This window comes from Macaca nemestrina, chromosome 20, assembly GCF_043159975.1.
Source record: "Macaca nemestrina isolate mMacNem1 chromosome 20, mMacNem.hap1, whole genome shotgun sequence".
Taxonomy (NCBI): domain Eukaryota; kingdom Metazoa; phylum Chordata; class Mammalia; order Primates; family Cercopithecidae; genus Macaca; species Macaca nemestrina.
In genome coordinates, this window is record NC_092144.1 from 66,081,625 (window position 1) to 66,100,435 (window position 18,811).

At 43.0% G+C, this 18,811-nt stretch overlaps 2 protein-coding genes across 4 annotated transcripts in view; one reads left to right on the plus strand and one right to left on the minus strand.

Annotated features, from left to right (window-relative positions):
• LOC105488143 (NLR family pyrin domain containing 11) overlaps positions 1-3,627 on the minus strand; it is a 38,269-nt gene extending 34,642 nt beyond the window's left edge. The window contains exon 1 of the mRNA XM_011751975.2: positions 3,506-3,627. The gene's annotated coding sequence lies outside the window, so the exon portion shown is untranslated. The remainder of the gene's footprint in view (positions 1-3,505) is intronic.
• A 3,092-nt stretch (positions 3,628-6,719) lies between these two features.
• Positions 6,720-18,811, plus strand: part of LOC105488140 (NLR family pyrin domain containing 4) — a 44,317-nt gene continuing 32,225 nt past the window's right edge. For 2 of the 3 annotated variants that reach the window (XM_071087961.1, XM_071087962.1), the window contains exon 1: positions 16,862-16,880. The gene's annotated coding sequence lies outside the window, so the exon portion shown is untranslated. Of the gene's footprint in view, positions 8,389-16,861; positions 16,881-18,811 lie in introns of those variants that run through there. The other variant, XM_011751969.3, reaches the window with a different exon arrangement.

Consider the following 18,811-nt stretch of genomic DNA (forward strand, 5'->3'; position numbering starts at 1 on the left):
CACATACGCGCACACACACACAGACACACACCCCCACACCCCCCCCACACCCCCCCCACACACACCCCCACACCCCCCCACACATACACACACACCACACACATACACACACACCACAGACACACCATACACATACACACACCACACACAGACACACACACCACACACAGACACACCACACACAGACACACCACACACAGACACACACACACACACAGACACACACACAGGTCGCCTCTCCAATTCTACCCCACCTCTGCAGGGGTTCCCCATCTTCCTCTCCTTCTGAGTAGGGACCCACACACTGTAGCCCCTGGACAGCCTGGGGACGTGCCCCACACACAAACCTGTGAAAACGCCACCCAAAAGCATGTGTGCCACTGCCACCTTTGGTTCTCTTTTCCCTTGACCAATTTCCAAACCCTGTGAGCCTCCTACACCTGTCAGTTTCAATGTCAGTCTAATCCTGATATCATTACACTCGGTCATGAGAAGTTGAGATGGCAGAGTTGTGACTGAAGAATCTATCCCAGAGCCTTGAACCAACACCGTCAAGGCACTCAGTTGATGACGAAGGTGGAGAAAGAAGATCTGATCAGATATGAGTGGATGTTGACTGGCCAACGTCTCCATGGGTTTACGGCAAATGCTTTGACGCAGAGAAAAGGGAATAAATAGTCCCTTTGGGGGAGTAAATGCATGTTGGAGAATGGCAGGTAACTTCGAGGCTAGACTGCTCGATCTCCAATCACGAAATAAACCTAACTATATATTCAACCTTCACTAGGTTGTTGGACGTAAAGAAACTGCCAGCGAAGGTGATAAGATGTACCAAATACAAGAGAGTCAGTGGCATTGTAGACACACTCAACAGTGATGCCTACCTGAAGGGCAGAAGTAGGCACAGTAAGATTGCAGACCTCACATACCAGGTACTGTGTTAGAGGATAGAGCCACTGGGTTGGATTGGACTCCACCGTGGCCATGAAGTACCTGGTAAGATACTCATGATCCCCCAATAAAGGGGTAAAAACATGAGCCTACTGACACATACCTATGGTACCTGAGTTTTGCAGCAGGGCTATGCAAATCCCCAGTGCCCAACAAGGTAAAAACTATGACACCATCATTCTGGAACATTTTCATTTTCCCTAAGGGAGGGCCTGTAACTAGTAAGCAGTCACTCTGTTTCCCTCTCCTCCCCTAAAGGAGCTTTTAAATGCATGGTCGAGCTGGCAGAAAAAAATAAGGAAGTCAATGAGTTTCAGAAGGCAGACATGCACCCAGGGAGTTGCTTTAATGTTAGGTCAGGTGAAGTCGAGCAAACTTTGGCAGCCTAGAGCTCAGTTTTAAGAAATCGTATACAATTTTAGGGCAACCCTGGGGCACACTGAGGTGGGAGGACAGATGAAAGGCCACCACTCGGTGGCAGGGGAGAGACAAATGAGAAGGTTAACTAGAAAATCCCGCTGAACAGAGGGTGGTGTGGAATTCTTACTCTGCTCAGTATCGGGTCTGAGGAGGAAAGGTGAAACAATGGTACCCTTTGAGTTCCTAAATCTGAGATGGACTTCGGAGAGTCATCATTCCATAGCTTTTCGTCTCATGTTTATTTTTGTATTCTGGACCTAAATGCACAAACATGCCAAGAAATCTTTCCTAAAACTTCATTTTTCAGAAATGTCTTAATCTCTCAACTCTGAAAAAAAAAAAGTTACATGAATAAAATGGAACATGAAGCCATAAAGACTGGTCCTAGGTCTGTATTTGCTGGACCCAGAAAGATATTTATAATACACTATTAAGATGAAAAGCAATGAATGGGACAGTTACCCTGATATATGTATATACAGGCATCATGTCAGCTGAAGCCAGGATTTCAGGGTATACAGAAGAGTGTTAACATGACAGGTCTGAGACTGCTCTCTTTAGGATCTGCCTGCTGCATTGGCCATTGGCTAGAATCTGGAACTTGGATGTGGAGGGCGTCCTCCACCCCCATTCCCAGAGCTGATAAGAGTAGCTCACGCGCCTGTATGGCTTATACAGACAACATGGCTTATGCTAGAGCTTTGCTGTCCTTCTAGAAGCCTGGAAGCTTGCATTTTCCTTCCATCTAAGCAGTGAGCCAATTTTCTTAGCACCGTTTAATGCATATTTTGGAATATGCTAGGGAGAGGATGTCTATGGGACCAGTTCTCTCTCTCTCTCTCTCTCTCTCTCTCTCACACACACACACACACACACACACCCGAGCACTGAGTTTGTAATGATCTTCCACAGCAGACAACATCCCGTGTGTTTTTCACCACTTGCTGCTGGGGGAATTCCGCATGACCCGGGTGACTCTGCCGGGAGAGGACACTCGGGAGCCTGGTTTCCTCTGGATTTTGTCCCATGTGCCTCTTCGCTTTGCCAATTCTGCTTTGCAGCCCTCATTGTAGTAAGTCACAGCTGTGAGCAGGACTGTGCCAAGTCCCAAATCATCCCACCTAACCCAACTAGGGGATGGCATTCAACACCTGACATACAGGGTAACAGGAAATAACCTCACAACATTGAATGACGTCCTCCTAAACTCACATGACCATCTCTTACCTTGCAGCAGGCAGTCCCATTAACATTGTTAGTTATGGGACATACACTTTCAGGTCTAATTACTCCCTTAAATTGAAGTGTCCATCAGGGCAGGACCACTGTTTCTCTTTCTCCCCAGTGTTCTCAGCCTCTGCATCCATAATTCACCCTTTGCATATTTGCCAAGAGCTCAGTTCTTTTCATGCTCATATGGTTAACAAGATTGCCTTAGTTGGCCGGGCACGGTGGCTCACACCTGTAAATCCAGCACTTTGGGAGGCTGAGGTGGGCAGATCACGAGGTCAGGAGATCAAGACCAGCCTAGCTAACATAGTGAAACCCTGTCTCTATTAAAAATACAAAAAATTAGCCGGGCGTGGTGGTGGGCGCCTGTAGTCCCAGCTACTCGGGAGGCTGAGGAGGAGAATGGTGTGAACCCAGGAGGCGGAGCTTGCAGTGAGCTGAGATTGTGCCACTGCACTCCAGCCTGGGCGACAGAGCGAGACTCTGTCTCAAAGTAAATAAAAAATAATAACTACAATAAAAACATTCTTTTTGCCTCTAACACTTTATACATCACATGGAAGAATGGCATCTATAAGGCTACGATGATGAGTTAGCTACGTTTAACCACTCCACCCACAAGGCACATACACTTCAGAACATCATGCTGTACACAATACATGCAATTTTATCTGTCACCTTAAATAAGTTTGCAAAAAAAAAAAAAAAAAGCATGACACAAGTTCACCCATGTGAACTTGAAAAAGGTAAAACAGTTTGGCCGGCCCTTAGTACCTTTAGTCATTGTATTCCCCCACCATATTATTTCCAGCTCCTAACCAAAGAGAAAGCTAAAGAACCAATATAACGTCATAAAAAAGACCTTAAAATTCAAAGAAGCAAATCGGCCAGAAAGGTAACTCACCAACCCTGCCACCAGGTCTCCTTGGCTGGTCGAAAGCAAAACAAGCCAGGAAACGGGAAGAAAAAGGCAGTGCCTGCCCTGTGATTAGCCAGCTGATTCCTCTCTTGATTGGCCAAGGTGGGTTCTTGATGACCTTCACGATGGAGGGGGAGTACTGCTGCACCTGTGTGTTCCTGCCCCAGATGCCCCAGTTGTCTTCCTCCACCCAGGACTGAACAGGGTCTGCTGATTAGAAGACAGTGCAGACCCCGTTTATGATGTTGGAGCTCGCGGGGCATCTGACCAAGAACCTCCGAAACAATTGATTTAGGCGGCGCGGGGGGGAAAGTTTTCCACCGATAATCTCCATTTTGGATAACCATCTCTGCAATAAGCTCCATGAGGGGAATACGCTGTTTAGTCTACACCACCACCTGGCAAGGATCCTTTCAAATCTGAGGGAGGCCATAAATATTTGTGGAATGAATGCAACCGAAGGGATGTTTAACAGGTGATAGAATTTGCAGAGACACTTCCTAGATCCTTCACCCAGGGGGCCTGGCTTGGCAGCCTATTGGAATCACCTGGAGGCCTTTAATGATTGACTGATAACTCACTGCCATGTGCAGATATCTGCTTTGCTCAGGAGGGAGAAAGCTCTGGGTATGACTGACCAATATAGCTCCTCATATTGAAGAGATTAAAGAAAAACAGGGGCAGGGGCCGGGCACAGTGGCTCAAGCCTGTAATCCCAGCACTTTGGGAGGCCGAGACGGGTGGATCACGAGGTCAGGAGATCGAGACCATCCTGGCTAACAAGGTGAAACCCCGTCTCTACTAAGAAATACAAAAAACTAGCCGGGCGAGGTGGTGGGCGCCTGTAGTCCCAGCTACTTGGGAGGCTGAGGCCGGAGAATGGCGTGAACCCGGGAGGCAGAGCTTGCAGTGAGCTGAGATCCGGCCACTGCACTCCAGCCTGGGCTACAGAGTGAGACTCCGTCTCAAAAAAAAAAAAAAAAAGAAAAAAAAAAAAAAAAAAAAAAAAAGAAAAACAGGGGGATCTTCATAGGTACGAAAGGGGAAATATAAGAGTCTACATCTCTTCATGCTTTTAGATGTATCTTTGTAAATTAGGAAATAAAAGAATTTCCTTCACCCAGTAAAGCATTCCAAAGAAGCAAAAGCCACCAAAAATCTCATAATGAATGGGAAAATGATGAAAGAATATCTTTTACAATAAGACGCAAGACAAACAAGGCCTCCATCCCCACTCTTGTTTCAACATAGTGCACCTGTTCACTGGGGCATGAAGACAGATCTGAAAGAAAGAGGCGAAATTATCATGTTGGAGATAATTTGAATATCCATGCAAACTCTCTCCCCTTAAATCTATTGATAAATGGTTAGGATTCAAAGCAGATTTGGTGAATATAAATCAACATACAAATCTGATTGTATCTCTAAAAAAAAAAACTAATTGGAATTTAAAATTTTAAAGGATGTCACGTGCGGTTCCAAGAAAAATATAAACTAGAAATAATTCTTATAAGAGATTGTAAACCTTAATGAATGTGATATAGAATGTTACTGCCATATACAAGATCCTTATAAATGAAGGATAACATTACATTCTTGTACAGGAATTATTATTAAGAAGATGTCAATATGCTCCCAAATAGACCTTTATATTCAGGAAAACAATAAAATCCCAATAGAAATTTTCATATCAAAATATAATTCTGAAATGTATGTGGAAAATAGAAGGGACTAGTACAAGCCAAGAGATGCCTGAAGGACACAGGTGGGTGAGAGGTGGGAAAGTTGATTGACCTGGATCCACCCTCTGAAGATTTAATTAAAAACTATGGTAATTAAGACTTATTGGCTGGCCAGGCACGGTGGCTTATGCCTATAATCCCAGCACTTTGGGAGGCTGAGGCGGGCGGATCACGAGGTCAGGAGATCGAGACCATCCTGGCTAACACGGTGAAACCCTGTCTCTACTAAAAATGCAAAAAATTAGCCGGGCGTGGTGGCGGGCGCCTGTAGTCCCAGCTACTCGGGAGGCTGAGGTGGGAGGATTACTTGAGTCTGGGAGGCAGAGGTTACAGTGAGCCAAGATCATGCCACTGCACTCCAGCCTGGGCGACAGAGCAAGACTCCGTCTCAAAAAAAAAAAATAGACTTATTGGCACATAGATGAGCAAATACATAGTGACACAAAACATAGAACCCAGAAACAAATGTAGGCAAATATGAAAAGATGGTTTATAACAGATTTCTGGGCAGTAGAGTAGGTGAACCATTCATTAAAAGGAGCTGGTGCCATTTGTATTTAAATGACCAAAAAAAAAAAAAAAAATGGATCCCTTCTCCCTACCTTAGAGAAAAGTCATGACAAGTGACTTAATATTTCTGTGTGAAATTCAAAACTCGATCCTATTTTAAAAGACAATATCAGATATCTTCATGAGTTAGAGCAGGGAATGATTTTGTCAACAAAGCCCTCACAGTTATAAAACACGAAGTACATGTTGATCAATTTGATTTCATTTAAAATAAAAACTGTTCAGTGAATGGTTCTTACATAACGAAAGCTACAAACCACAAACTGGGAGGAGATATATGAAAATACATAATTGACCACGCCACTGTTTCAGAATATGTCAAGCACTTCTTCATGCAAATGAAAACAGAAAACAACCCATAGAAATATAAGGAAAACAACGAAAAGGCATTTCACCAAAGAGGCAACAAACAGCTCACAAACATGAGAAAAATGCTCATGTGTATTAATAACCACATAAAAGCAAATGAAAACAATAAAATACTTTTTCCAACCAATATTTGGGGACTACTTTAAAATGTCGACAACATCGGGAGCAGGCAGTGAGGTGCAGCTGTGGGGATATTGACCTGGGCCTGATGCTAATATAATTGGTGAAACCACGTGTGAAGAGGCAACTGAAGTCACCTGTGCCTCAGGGACCCAGCCATTCCACTCAGGTAGTCCAAGAGGCCTGTGGGCTCACGAATGCATGCAAGAAGGTTCAAAACAGCCTTGCTCATATTGGCAAAAACTGAGAAACAACCCAACCATCTATCAGTGACAGAATGCGTCATGAAATGGTGACCTACTCATGCATTTAAATACTGTGAGGCAAGGGCTAGAAAGGAACCGCAGCTAAAACATATTACCATTAATTACTCTCAAAAACAGTCAAAAGAATCAAGTCACAGAATGATACATTATAATTTGAAAATGAGGAAAACAAAACATATCTCTTAGGGGAAGGTATATCACTGGGAAAAACAAAAAGAAAATTGAAGTGAGTGAAGTTCACTTCACAACTGGAAATTCACTTTGGTGGCAACATCCGAGGGTGGAACGGGTATGCTGTTACGGCTACAGGAGTCTGCAAGGGTCCCCATCATGTCCACTTCTCAATGTAGGTTCTGGACCACGGAGACTTGTGTTATGATTACAGTAATTCCTTAAAGTTTTCATTATGTTTTTCTACACTCCTTGATGTGTATATTTCAAAACCAGGGTCATCACGACCTTCATAACACTGAACTCAGGATTCTTATAAGGAGGAAGTAAAATTGTGATTGTAAAAGGATAGCTCCTAGGACACTGAGGTTTGGTACGAACTCAGAAGATGACTGTAATGGTTGTAGGGAAGGTGGAATAGAAGGAAAACCATGCCCAAGGGTGAAATGTTGACCTCGTGTCTAAAAAACTTAGCACCTGTTCTGCCCATGCAGAAAGAGAGTAGCCGATATCCATTAAGTTCTTCTTGCAGGCCAGGCACAGTGGCTCACGCCTGTAATCCCAGCACTCTGGGAGGCCGAGGCGGGCAGATCACTTGAGGTCAAGAGTTCGAGACCAGCCTGGCCAACATGGTGAAACCCTGTCTCTACTAAAAATACAAAAATTAGCAGGGCGTGGTGGTGGGTGCCTGTAATCCCAGCTACTCAGCAGGCTGAGGCAGGAGAATATCTTGAACCTGGGAGGTGGAGGTTACAGTGAGCCGAGATGATGCCACTGCACTCCAGCCTGGGCCACAGAGTGAGACCATATCTAATAATAATAATAATTAATAATTTCTTCTTGCATGATAGGTTTAGTTACGCAGAAAGATGTTGTGCCACATGGACATTCTTCAAGGAGTTTAGGATGTAGGAAGGAATTAAGCATTTAAATTATGAACAGAGTCACCTCAACTCTCCAAATGAACCATTTTGGAGAGACTGGAGGAGCGTATCTGCAGCCGGGAGCCCTGGGAATCCTAAATAGGGACCTCAGCCTGAAACGTCCCCCGCTCTATAGGACACCAGGAGCAAAGGTCTGGAACAGGCCCTCAAGGGGCGGTGGGAGTTTCGCTTCACATATTTTCTGGATCTGTTCATCAAAAGCCCTCCTGAGCCAATGGGAAGGGAGCAACTCATTGGCCAATCAAATGGCACCAGGGATCTTTTCCTCCCGCTTCCAGCCGCCAATCATTAAGACCAGGAAGGCGTGGAGCGGTGAGTTAGCGCGTAGTGCTGGGCTGTGTTCTCTTCTATCTGCTGATTTCCTTGGTTACTTTGGGTCTTCCTTTTTCTTTCTTCCTTTCCCCCTGTCTCCTTTCTTGATCCTGATCAATCACAGCCAGGCTTCTCCATCCTGTTTACCCAGCGTTTTCCTTCTCTCCAGTTAGTGGGGTAGATGAACGCCCTGTATTTATAAGGTGCCTCCCAGTTGAGCCTGAGACCTGGGAGAAGAATGGGGAGTGCAGGTGGGGGACACTCGTCACGAAGGGAGACCTTGGAACTTCGAGGGTGGGAATGTTCTTATTAGATTCTTCATCTCTGTTGACACAAACATGTAGGAGAAGCTGGAGAACATAGACAGGAATGAGGTAAGGGGGCCCCTGCCCGTGAACGGTGGGACCCAAGTCCACTCTGCTCTTGTGAGCTTGCTCTCTGACCTAGGGCAGCAACATCTTTGATACTATAATTCCAGCATGTGATTTAAAAAGAAAATCACACTTTTAGTTGACTCATACTAATTGTGTATATGAGATGCAGAGTGATGTGTTGGTACATGGATACATATCATTAAATCAGGGTAATTAGCATATCCATCTCCTCATACGCGTATCATTTCTTTGTGTTGGAAACATTCAGAATCCTCAGGTGGGAGGAGGGAGAGGGTCAGGAAAAGATAACTGTGGGGTCCTATTCTTAGTACCTGGGAGACGAAAAAAATCTGTACACCAAACCCCTGTGATACGACTTCACCTATGTAACCGGTGTACATGTACCCCTGAACCTAAAATAAAAGTTAGAAAAACCCTTGAAAATATATAAGATATCATTAACTATATTCAACCTACCGTGCGCCCATTCCTACCCCCAGGTGTAATTGGGTATCCATTAGCCAACCTCTTTTCATCCCCCTTCTCCAATTATGCCATTTGTTTAGACTATGAAATAAACATGTATAGAAAGAATATCTATCTTTCTATATCAATAAAAGTTGGTTTTTACTGTTAAGGGTTGAGTTGTGTCCCCACCCTAAAAACGCACACACACAAAATCAAAAACAAAAACTAAAGTCCTAACTCCTTCATAGGGTGACAAAATAAGGTTGTTGCAGCGATTACTAGTTAAGATGAGGTGATACTGGAGTGGGTAGGCCCCCTAACTTAACGACAGGTGTCCTTATGAAAATGGCCACATGCGGCTGGGCATGGTGGCTCATGCCTGTAACCCCAGCACTTTGGGAAGCCGAGGTGGGTGGATCACCTGAGGTCAGGAGTTCAAGACCAGCCTGGCCAACATGGTGAAACCCTGTCTCTACTGAAAATACAAAAATCAGCTGGGCGTGGTAGCAGGTGCCTGTAATACCAGCTACTCACGAGGCTGAGGCAGGAGAATCGCTTGACCCAGGAGGCGGAGGTTGCAGTGAGCCGAGATTACATCATTGCACTCTAGCCTGGGTGACAGAGCGAGACTCAAAGCCACAAAGCTAGGCACAGTGGCTGACGCCTGCAATGCTAACACTTTGGGAGGCCGAGGTGGGTGGATCACCTGAGGTTAGAGGTTCAAGACCAGCCTGACCAACATGGTGAAATACAAAAAATTAGTCAAGTGTGGTGGCACAGCCCTGTAATCTCAGCTACTCGGGAGGCTGAGGCAGGAGGATTGCTTGAACCTGGGAGGTGGAGGTTGCAGTGAGCCAAGATTGTGCCATCGCACTCCAGCCTGGGCAACAAGAGTGAAACTCTGTCTTAGAGAAAATGGCCACATGAAGATAGAGACAAGCAGAATGGCATGTGACAGTCAGAATGGAATTACATAGCTGCAAACCAAAGAATGACACAGATTGCCAGCAAACCACAGAAGCTATGAGAGACAAGGAAGGGAGGCTCTCCTGGGTTTCAGAGAGAGCACTGCCCTGCCAGCACTTTGGTTTTGAACATCTAGGCTTCAGAACCATGAGGCAGTAGGTTTCCGTTTTAAGTTACCTAGTTTGTGGTATGTTGTCATGCCAGCCCAAGGAAACTAGTACACTATTAAAAAAAAATGGATGTGATTTTACCCTTAGAGAACAGCTTCGAGAATATATCATTTACTTAGGATCACCAAATGTTAAAGGTTTATTTAGTGTCTCTCTACACTTATGTATTTTTCCTGATCTGTTCAAGATTTGTACACATTGTACAAATTTACACCTAGTATTTTACCCTAAATGCTTCAGGGTTTGTGTTCTAAAAATAAGAATAAAAGTAAGCTCTTTTGATAACCACACTATATAAAAAACAGGAAATTAATAGTACATTATCTAATGTACAGACCTTACACTTAATGGACTTTAAAAAATTTTTGTATTTGTTTTCACAAGTGGACTTAACATGCAAATTCTTACACTAAGCCTGTTTTTTGTTTTGTTCTAAGTTCTGGGATACATGGCTGAATGTGCCAGTTTGTTACATAGGGATACATGTGGCATAGTGGTTTGCTGCTCCTATTAACTGGTCATCTAAGTTTTAAGCCCTACATGCATTAGGTAGTTGTCCTAATGCTCTCCCTCCCCTTTCCTGCCCTCGCCACAGGCCCCGGTGTGTGATGTTCCCCTCCCTGTGTCCGTTTGTATTCTCATTGTTCAACTCCCACTTACGTGTGAGAACATGTGGTGTTTGGTTTTCTCTTCCTGTGTTAGTTTGCTGAGGATGATGTAAACTTGTATTCATTATCCAACCTATGCCTCAGTTTGAGACTGTGTGCATTCTCTCTCACTTTCCCACACACACACGTGCTTATGCCCTCTCACATACCCACACCATGCTCTCTCTCTGTTAGATTCTGGAAAAACATCATTTTTATTTAAATTTTGAAATAATTTGCTGATGAAGACGTTTGAGCCTGAAGTCTTCTCTGGGGAAAGGATTTCACATGTTTTTTTGGTTGTTGTTGTTGAGACAGAGTCTCGCTCTGTCGCCCAGGCTGGAGTGCAGTGGCCGGATCTCAGCTCACTGCAAGCTCCGCCTCCCGAGTTCACGCCATTCTCCTGCCTCAGCCTCCCGAGTAGCTGGGACTACAGGCGCCCGCCACCTCGAAGCTTTCACAACTTCACACACAAAAAATAGATGAAAGTTGTCATTTTCTAAGAATTTATGTATTTGAAAAAAATATCAGTTTTATTGGCATCAAAATGGTAATAGGCTCTATTTTTGATGTCTGTAGGATACACAGTGGTGTCTCCTCTTCTGCTCCTGGTATTTGTCGCTTGTGTCTTCTTATTCATCAGACTTGTTGGGGCTTATCCAGTTTGTATTGTCAAAGAACCTACTTTTGACTGAGTCTTGTATTTTAATTTTTATTTCATTGATATTTTTTCTACTTTCTTTTGCTATGTTTTGCTTTTTAGCTAAATGTATAATTAGCTTATGAATTTACAACCTTCCTTATACCTTTGAAGTAACACATTTTTCTAGGTCCTGATTTAGCTGCATTTCACTCACTTTATATGTAGCATTAAATATTCAGTTCAAAACGTTGTATTCGATATTTTCTCTTTATTCATAGGTTACTTAGAAGTTATGTTTCTTAATTTTGGAATGTCCTTCATTTCATTGTCAATTTCTGACATAAACTATGATCAGAATATTCTGTGTAACTTATTTGAAATATGTTGAAGCTTGCCCTGAGGATCAGTGTATGGCTGACATTGGTAGATGATTCATCTATCTTAATGTGTTTTTTCCATTTATTGGATGAAAAGGTCTGTGTCCACAAGGTAAAATTTATCCATTGTCTTTAAACCCTTTATTTTCTTTTTAACTTGTTTATTTAATTACTAGAACAAATTTATAAAATATCCTATGATTAGGGACTTGCCTAATTCTCCTTATGGTGCTGACCATTGGGGGTGTGTGTGTGTGTATAGACATACATATACACATATACATGTATATACATATACAAATACACATATACATATATACATACACATGTACATATATACACATATACACATACATATATACATATACACATATACACATACACATATATACATATACACATATGCACATATACATATATACACATATACACATATACATATACACATATATACATACATACAAATATGCATATACATATACACACATATACACGTACACACATATACACGTACACACACATATACATATATACATACATATAAGCGTGTGTGTGTGTGTATATATTTATTTATTTTGAGATGGAGTCTTGCTCTGTTCTGGGCTGGAGTGCAGTGGCACGATCTTGGCTCCCTGCAGCCTCCGCCTCCCAGGTTCACACCATTCTCCTGCCTCAGCCTCCCGAGTAGCTGGGGTTACAGGTGCCTGCCACCACGCCTGGCTAATTTATTTTTTATTTTTTATTTTTTTTGGTATTTTTAGTAGAGACGAGGTTTCACTGTGTTAGCCAGGCTGGTCTAGATCTCCTGACCTCATGATCCGCCCAACTTGGCCTCTCGAAGTGCTGGGATTATAGGCATGAGCCACCGTGCCCTGCTGACCATTGGTATATTTTAAGGCCATGTTATTGTTGCATGTATGGTTATAATTGTTCTCTCTTCCTGGTAATCTGAGCACTGTGGTTATGCAGCATATAGATTTATCACTAATGTTTTGGCTTGGGGTCTGCTCTTCTGATATTAATATTGTTACAACAGATTTTTTTTTTAAACCTGGAATAATTTAATATCTTTTGCCTCTAATTCAAGTCATGCAATAAATGGAATGGATAGAGTTTGGTGAGTAAGGTTGGTTATAATACCTTATGCATGCATGACATGCTATTTTGTTCAGATTTCCCATTTAAAAAATTTTTAAATTGACACATAATTGTACATATTTATGGGGTATGGTGTGATATTTTGACACATGTATCCATTGTATAATGATCAATTTTGATGTATCTATTGTATAATGATTATATCCGTTTCTTGAGACATTTATCATTTCTTTGTGGTGATACTCAAAATCTTCCAGCTATCTTGAAATATCCACCACACTGTTACTTGCTTTAGTTACCCTCATGTGTAAGAGAACGCTAGAACCTGTCTTTCTAACCGTCAGTGTGCCTGTTGACCAGTCGCTCCTGGTCTCCCCCTACTCTCCCATCCCTTCCCCAGCCTGTAGTAACCGCTATTCTACTCTCTACTTCTATAAGTTCTTTTTAGATGCCCCACATAAATGAGATCATATGGTAGTTTTCTTTCTGTGCCTGCCTTATTTTACCTCATGTCCTCCACGTTCATCCAGGTTGCCACAAATGACAAGATTTCATTTTTTTTTATGGCTAGTACTCCATTGAGTCTATAGACCACATTTTCTTTATGCATTCATTTATTGACGGGCACTTAGGCTGCTTCTGTATCTTGGTTATTAGTGATAGTGCTGCAGCCCGGGCGTGGTGGCTCATGCCTGTAATCCCAGCACTTTGGGAGGCCGAGGTGGGTGGATCACCAGGTCAGGAGATCGAAACCATCCTGGCTAACACGGTGAAACCCTGTCTCTACTAAAAATACAAAAAAAAAAAAAAAAAAAAAAAGTAGCCAGGCGTGGTGGCGGGCGTCTGTAGTCCCAGCTACTTGGGAGGCTGAGGCAGGAGAATGGCGTGAACCTGGGAGGTGGAGCTTGCAGTGAGCCGAGATCGAGCCACTGCACTCCAGCCTGGGTAACAGAGCGAGACTCTGTCTCAAAAAAAAAAAAAAAGAAAAAAAAAGTGCTGCAATAGACGTGGGAGTACAGATATCTCTTTGACGTCTGAATTTCCCTTTTAAAAGATACATATACCCAGCCGTGGAATTACTGGGTTATATGGTAGTTCTATTCTTAATTTTTTGAGAAATTGCCATACCGTTTTCCATAGTGGTTCTGCTAATTTACATTCCTACCAGTGGAATGTAAGAGTTGCCTTTTCTCTGCATCCTTGCCAACATTTGTTGTTATTATTTTTTTTTAGTAATAGCCATTCTAACTGGGGTGAGTTACGCCAGATTTTTTTAGGTTCAAATTTGCATGTTGTTTAGTTTTTCAACTTTTGTTTTTTTGTTCTTAGTTACCTCTTTAAAGAGCAAGTATTTGGTTTTTGTATTTAGTCTCACCAGCTTTGCCTCTGTACCACTGAGGCAATTATTTTGTGTAATTACTAATAAGAGTTTAAATCAACCATCCCTTTTTTATTTCCCCTATATATTGTAGGTTCCTATTTCTGTCTGTCTTTGTTATTTTTTGGATTAGTTTGACATTTTTCCTCTTTATCTACTTTGGCAGGCAAACTTTTTTATGGTTATATCAGAATTCTATCAGTGGGTGTATCAGAATTTCATATCAAAGTTTTACTTCTGTCATCTTCCCAGAGAAGAACATTAGATCTCTTGATGTCCTTTTTCTCTCTTTTTTTTGATTTATGTGCCAGCTGTGAAAATTTTAATTCTATTTTCTGTCTCACAAGACTGACTCTATAAAGCAACTTTTCTTCGAATTCACTGTGGCATCTCTTAATTTTCACCTGGAATAATTTTCCTTCTCTCCAGTGGTCAATTTTCAGAATTTCCTAGAGTGTAAGTCCTCTGTTGGAAAATTTGTCATTTATCTGCAAATATCTATTTTTACTTACTTTATTTTTGAGATGGAGTCTCACTCTGTTGCCCAGGCTGGAGTGCAGTGGTGTGATCTTGGCTCACTGCAACCTACGCCTCCTGGGTTCAAGCGATTCTCCTACCTCAGCCTCCTGAGTAGCTGGGACTACAGGCACCTGCCACCATGCCTGGCTAATTTTTTATATTTTTAGTAGAGACGAGGTTTCACTGTGTTAGCCAGGATGGTCTCAATCTCCTGACCTCGTGATCCACCTGCTTTGGCCTCCCAAAGTGCTGGGATTACAGGCGTGAGCCACTGTGCCTGGTCTTATTTCTTAAAGATTATTTTATTCTGGTTAGACTTGAGTCGGCAGCTATTTGTTTTGGGCACCTTCCATGGTTTACTGCCTTAGTTTCTTCTTTCTGTAGTATCTGATAGGTCAGCTGTCAACATAATGGCACAACCTTTTGAACAAATTATTGCCCTCCCCTTGCCTTAACCTCACTCTGGAATGCTTTCAAAATTTTCCCTTTTGTCTAATTTCTTTATGTTCTAATGTCATTAAGTTTCCCTGTAATGTATCTAGGTGTGGGTTCGTTATTGATGCTCTTGGACTTTATTGGGCTTCTTAATTAGTAGACTGATTTTTTTTAAATTGGTTAATAGAAACATCCAGGTCAGGCACAGTAGCTCATGCCTGTAATCCCAGCACTTTGGGAGGCAGAGGCGGGTGGATCACCTGAGGTCAGACGTTCGAGACCAGCCTGGCCAACATGGTGAAACCCCGTCTCTACTAAAAATACAAAAAAATTAGCTGGGCGTGGTGGCGGGCACCTGTGATTCCAGCGACTTGGGAGGCTGAGGCAGGAGAATCACTTGAACCTGGGAGGTGGAGGTTGCAGTGAGCTAAGATTGTGCCACTGCATTCCAGCCTGGGCAACAAGAGTGAAACTGTCTCAATTGAAAAAAAGTTATAAAAAGAAGCATCCTAGTAGCAATCTTACATTAGGTTGGTGCAAAAGTAATTGCAGTTTTTGCATTATTTTTCCTGGCAAAAACCACAATTACTTTTGCATCAACCTAATAAAACATACTACATCTGGTCCACAGTCTCTTTTCTCCTTTTGGGGAGCCAGTAACAAGTGTTAGCCCTTTTCATCCTCAGTCCCTTGTCCTCTTTTATGATTTTAGTCTTTTTTCTCTAATTCTCCTTGGATGACTTCTCTTTACTTGTCTTCTAGACCACTAATTATCTCTGTCAAATCTGATACTAACACATTGTATTAGCTTCCTGGGACTGCCATAACAATGTACCACAAAACAGACAGCTTATGCAACAGAAACTTACTGTCTCACAGTTCTGAAGGCTAATAAGTCCAAAATCAAGGTGTTGGCAGGTGTAATTCCTTCTGAAGACTGTGAGGGAGAATCAGTTTCATTCCTCTCTATTAACTTCCACTTGCTTTACGTGTGCTTTGGTTAGTAAGTGGCATTTTCCCTGTGGCATGATATCCTCTTCCCTCTATTCATATGTGTCCAGATTTTCCCCTTTTTTATTTTTATTTTTTGAGATGGAGTCTCACTTTATTGCCCAGACTGGAGTGCAGTGGCGTGATCTCGGCTCACTGCAAACTCCACCTCCTGGGTTCAAGTGATTCTCCTGCTTCAGCCTCCCGAGTAACTGGGATTACAGGTGCGTACCACCACTTGGCTAATTTTTGTATTTGTAGTAGAGACAAGATTTCACCATGTTGGCCAGGCTGGTCTCGAATTCCTGACCTCAGGTGATCCGCCCACCTCGGCCTCCCAAAGTGCTGGGGTTACAGGTGTGAGCCACTGCGCCCGGCCAGATTATCCCCCTTCAATGAGGTCACCAATCATATTGGACTGGGGGCCCACCCTGCTTTAGTATGACCTCATCTTACATGTTCCAGGACAGCTAATTACATCTACGAGGATGCTATTTCCAAACAAGCCCAGAGTTCAGTTGCACTTGATGACCTCTAGTATGGCTCATTGTATCTACAAGGATGCTATTTTCAAAAACTTCATACTTCAGCATGTAACTTTTGCAGGGGGACACACATTGGATGCAGAAAAGATTCCCCGGGGATTTTTGTGGTGGTAGTGGTGGTAGAGGAGTGTGTGTGTGTGTGCACGCGTGTGTGCATGTGTGTGTGTGTTTGGGGGAATATTGAAAGTTCGATCTGTAGCAAATCTGAATGCAGTCTTTCCCTTCACTTTCAGAGGATCTCTTCCCAGAGCAGAAGGTATCAATATTTCAGCCTGTGGCAAGAGGCTAAACTCGGATCTTGACACTGTCTCCACATTAAGAAAAGCCCAGCTCTAGTTGCCTGCTTCTCCAAGATGGTTTCAGAGCAAAGCACCAGCAATGTTCTTGCCCAAAGTCATTCTTTAAGTCAGTGGTTTTCAAACTTGGGCATGTGTCAGAATCAACTGAAGGTGTAACAAGTGGCTCTGCCCTACCCTCAGCATTTAGTATGTCTAGGGAAGGAACTGGGGATTTCCAAAGCAAGTTGCCAGTTGGTGCTGAAGTTGCTTGGAGAAGCATTGCCTTAGGCCTTGCTCAGTGGTGGCCTCAGGACTCAGATACATGTTCCTACAATTAAGATTTATTGGCAAAAGCACCCAGAGGAGAAGCCATGAAGGTCACCTTTCCATCATCGTATTCTCATTCTGAATACTGCTTAATAATTTTCCCTGGCCGGGCGTGGTGGCTCAAGCCTGTAATCCCAGCACTTTGGGAGGCCGAGACAGGCGGATCACGAGGTCAGGAGATCGAGACCATCCTGGCTAACAGGTCAAACCCCGTCTCTACTAAAAAATACAAAAAATTAGCCTGGCGAGGTGGCAGGCGCCTGTAGTCCCAGCTACTCAGGAGGCTGAGGCAGGAGAATGGCGTAAACCTGGGAGGCGGAGCTTGCAGTGAGCTGAGATCCAGCCACTGCACTCCAGCCTGGGTGACAGAGTGAGACTCCATCTCAAAAAAAAAGAAAAAAAAATAATAATAATAATAATTTTCCCTAATTTTTGTGGGGGGTTTTTTGTTTGTTTCTTTGAGGCAGTCTCGTTCTGTCGTCCAGGCTGGAGTGCAGTGGTGTGATCTCAGCTCACTGCAATCTCCACCTCTCAGGTTCAAGCGATTCTTGTGCCTCAGCCTCCCAAGTAGCTGGAACTACAGGTGCCCGGCTACTTTTCTCTAATTTCTGGATCTTAGATGCTATTAAATTGTTTTTTAAAGATTTTCTCCAAATTACCTAGTTTATTCGGGGAAACATTCTGCCTAATGGCCACCCATGAATAAAACAGTTTTATTTTTATTTTCTACTGTATAACTTAAGCCTTTTATTGACTTTACTACTGATCTCTAATTTCATTGCCTTTAAGACAAAAATGACCTTGCTACTGTTGGCTTTTTCTTTTTGAATTATGATTTGCTTTACAACTCAGAGCTCAATTGATTATCATGAATCCTCCATGTATGCTTGGAAGAATGTGCTCTTGTTTCTATAAATATCTGTAAGATAATGTGTTGATTTTTTATTTTATGTATTTATTTATTTTTTGAGATGGAGTCTCACTCTGTCGCCCAGGCTGGAGTGCAGTGGCGTGATCTTGGCTCACTGCAAGCTCTGCCTCCCGGGTTCATGCCATTCTCCCTCCTCAGCCTCCCGAGTAGCTGGGGCTACAGGCACCCGCCACCACACCCAGCTAATTTTTTCTGTTCTAGTAGAGATGGGGTTTCGCCATGTTGGCCAAGATGGTCTCAATCTGCTGACCTCGAGATCCACCTGCCTCGGCCTCCCAAAGTGCTAGGATTACAGGAGTGAGCCACCGCGCCTGGCTATACTATATTGTTTAAAAAGTCTCTATGTACAACCCACATGATATGGCTGTGTCCCCACCCAAATCTCATCTTGAATTGTAGCTCCCATAACTCCCAGGTGCTGTGGGAGGGACCAACTGGGAGATCATTGAATCATGGTGGTTTCCCCATACCATTCTCATAGTAGTGAATAAGTCTCATGAGACCTGATGGTTTTACAAGAGGAAACCCCTGTCTTTTGGTCCTCTCTTGTCTGCCGCCATGTAAGATGTGCCTTTTGCCTTCCGCCATGATTGTGAGGCCTCCCCAGCCACACGGAACTATGGGTCCATTAAACTACTTTTTTCTTTATAA